The sequence below is a fragment of the Suricata suricatta genome, chromosome 4, assembly GCF_006229205.1.
Source record: "Suricata suricatta isolate VVHF042 chromosome 4, meerkat_22Aug2017_6uvM2_HiC, whole genome shotgun sequence".
Lineage (NCBI taxonomy): Eukaryota > Metazoa > Chordata > Mammalia > Carnivora > Herpestidae > Suricata > Suricata suricatta.
This window is the reverse complement of record NC_043703.1, coordinates 76596354-76599707: the sequence shown is the minus strand read 5'-3', so window position 1 is coordinate 76599707 and position 3354 is coordinate 76596354. Positions and strand designations below refer to the sequence as shown.

The 3354-nt window shown below is 41.5% G+C and overlaps 1 pseudogene; it reads right to left on the bottom strand.

Moving 5' to 3' along the window:
- Positions 1 to 2515: 2515 nt before the first annotated feature.
- On the bottom strand, positions 2516 to 3152 carry LOC115289653 (annotated as a pseudogene).
- Positions 3153 to 3354: the final 202 nt, after the last annotated feature.

The window sequence follows — 3354 nt, the reverse complement described above, 5'->3', positions numbered from 1 at the left end:
CTCTCTGTCTCTCTCTCAAAAATTAATAAACATTAAAAAAATTAAAATATCTTTGAACTTAGAACTGTATAAATAACAAAGGAGGTGTCTGAGACATTGGTAACCCTGCACAGAAATTCCCCAGCCTCTTGAATTTCAAAGCTCATGCTTTTTGTTTGTTTGTTTCCCAAGTGACTCTAATGTGTAGCCAGGAAGCTTCCAGTTTAGAGGTTTAAAAAATACCACCTAGATATAACACGCCAGTCACCACTGTTGAAATGATATGGACGTCTCCATTGTTTTCACAGCACGTCTCCACTATTACCACACTGCCAAAAACATCCTGCTATTTCCTGTCCCACAGCGATGTCCTCCTGGACCCAGGCTAGGGAAAGTTGCCTTCATCTGGCCTGGAACCGCCTCCCTCTTCGCCTGCTTTCGGAAGCCTAGGGTTATGGTTGATGCTTGCTCCTGAAAGGCAGTGACTTTGCCTGAGTGAAACCATGTGTGCCCATTAGTTACCGTCTTTTCTCTTGGCCAGCCATTTTGAAATGTCTTCTGACAAGCCTACCCACTTGCTTTTTCTCTCTTTTCCTTGCTCAGAACTTAGGATTTTGAAAGAAACTGATTAAAATACATATTCTCAGGAACTTGAACTGTTTGCCAAGAATATGAGTCACACCCCAGATGAGGAGGATTTTCAGCAGTAAGAAATTTGCTCCTTCATGCAACTTCCTTTACGAGAAAACGTGACCATTGCAGTAGGTAAGCAAATGTTTCTATTTTGAATAAGGTATGCCTCAATTCCGTACACTTGATATTTGAAAATATGTCATAACATTTAGTCTTGGAACAAGACAATGTCATAACCATCGGTGTGATATTTGTGATCCGGGAATGAACAAAAAAACACCAAGTGGATAAATGGCCTGGTGGGTTGTTGCTAACCTTACGACGCCCCAGGGGCACATTGAGTGCTGACACTGCATTTTTGGGAGTCTTTGTGTTTGAAGACTCTTTCTATATTTTCCTCCATCAAAGGCTCTCAGGATCCATTAGAGGCACTGCCCTGGATACCGGTCTGGGGCTGCAGGCAGTGTGGACACTTGCTGGCAGTTCTGGGATGTGGTCCTGCCTGCCTCACTGGGCAGTTGCCCATTTTCCAAGCCTGACTCATCGGGCTTCTTGGTGGTCCTGTGAGTTTTCCAACTTCTTTTTGGTCAACTCCTTTTCTTAAATTGGCTGGAGTCTTTTTCGACTCGCATAAGACTCCCAACCACTACAGTTTCCTATTCCAATTAAAATAAAATTGAAACTCCCACCATGGCCTCCAGCAGGTGACTTGGGTCCCTGCCCACCTCCTCAGCCTCATCTATTCCTTTCTCTGCTCTGTCCTCCCTACCCCAGCCACCTTGGCTTCTTTTCGGTCTCCAGTATACTCTGTCTGGGACACCTCATCCCCAACCTTCATTTTCTGCTCCCTTTGCCTCAATCAGTAGCATTTCAGAGCACATTGCCTTATTTGTTTTTCTGTGAAGGCACCAGGATCTGAAATTATCTGTGTGTGTGTGTGTAAGTGTGTGTGTGTGTGTGTGTGTGTGTGTGTGTGTGTGCTTGTGGTGTCTTTGTTGTTATTCTTTTATTTTCTGTCTGCTCTACCCTAAGGTCTTCATGGACAGGGAATTCGTCCTTCTTCACTACTTTACGCTTGGCACCTGTGATAGTAGTAGGCACTACCAAACAGCAGTGTTTGGGAAACAGTTGTTTAAGTAAGTGAGTCAGTTTCCAGTGTCACAGGACTTTTATTTCATCTTCACAATAATCTTGTCAGATGTATGTGTGCCTTATCATATCCGTTTCTCAGAGAGCCCATGAGACTTGCCTTCAGTTGGCAACTAAAAAGGGGAAGAACTTGGCTCGTATTGGTTTCGATTTCATTACTTTTTAATACCCTTATGGAAAAAATCTGTTATTCTTCACACCATACCATACTTTATAAACATTTTTTAAAAAACATAGTAAAAAGATATTACTTTTTCCTTCAAAATAGAAACTTCTTAGCAAAATACCTAAGCACCAAATCCACTCTTCACAATGTCTGTAAAAACAATGCCAATTGTTCAAGCCATGTTTTGGGAACTGCTCATTCATTAGATTAAAATAATGACAGCAGATATGGAGAGAAGTAAAAGGATTCGAAAAGGAAGGGCAGGACCAACCATGGCTCACTGATAGATTAGATACAGGAGAGGAAAGAGTGGCATCCAGACTATACTCACTAGGTTGCCTGTTTCTTTTTTTTTTTTTCTTTGCTATTTACAAGGACCTTTAATTTATTTTTGATCCTCACAACCACCCTGTAAGGTAGACAGGTTTCAGTTATTCATTTTAATGAAGTATTTTCTCCATCGGTACTGAAAAATCCCAGAGAAGTTTGCTCTTGGACCCTAGTTTCCATATATTTAAATAATTAAAGTTTTAAAAAGAGATGTTTTTCTGACTAACTTTAGTTTCAGAGTTGCATCAAACATTTATTTTCACAGCCTATCCTTTACAAAGACAGTAAGAAACTTCTGAAGTCCACCTTTGAATTCTTTTGGGATTCACTCTGACTAAGCAACATTTTTAATTGAGAGAAGTGTTTCTTAGTTTTGCTCACGCTCTTTGAGGAGCAAGTGGGTGTTGACTGTCCAGATGTCGGTGTCCTGAATACAAAGGCTGGGCTCTTGCCTTTGGAGCCACACATATGACTTAGGTTTGTAGAAGTTGGAGTCCTTCTCTCTCGTGTCTTCAGGGTAGTCGTAGGAGTGGTAGGACTGCTCTTCAGTGCGGACAGAAAGCTTCTGCTTTTACCATGATGTGTAACTGTTCTGTTGCATGTTTTACAAGTAATCAACAATACGCTTTGGGAGTCTTTGTATTTTTTCACAATTTTTGCTTCTTTAAAACTGAGTGTACAATTTCTTGCCTCTCGGTTAAGAAGTTTCTGTATTTTGGGGGTCAGTTTGGGTTTGGGTTTGAGGCGCACTCAAGAATTATCCAAGACCAGCAACTGGAAACAGTATGGACATGTTCCTTCTAAAGTGCTGTTATCATAGGAGATAGCGGGCCTGGCCCAAACAGCTTTCATGTAGTTGCCACGCCGCAGCCTCAAGGTAGTGCTTCTGCCTCATCCCTACCGCTGCTAGGTTGCCTGTTTCTTGACAGGAGTTTGGGACAGTGTTATGAATCACAGCTTGGCCTGCTCCTGATTTTTGCTTTTTTGTTTGTTTGTGACAGTAGAGAAATTCTGAAGACCATCAAAACTCTCTGCTCTGCCTTTGTGATCCTAATATTTGTAGTGTAGGAGAGATTTTATATCAAATACTTTATCGA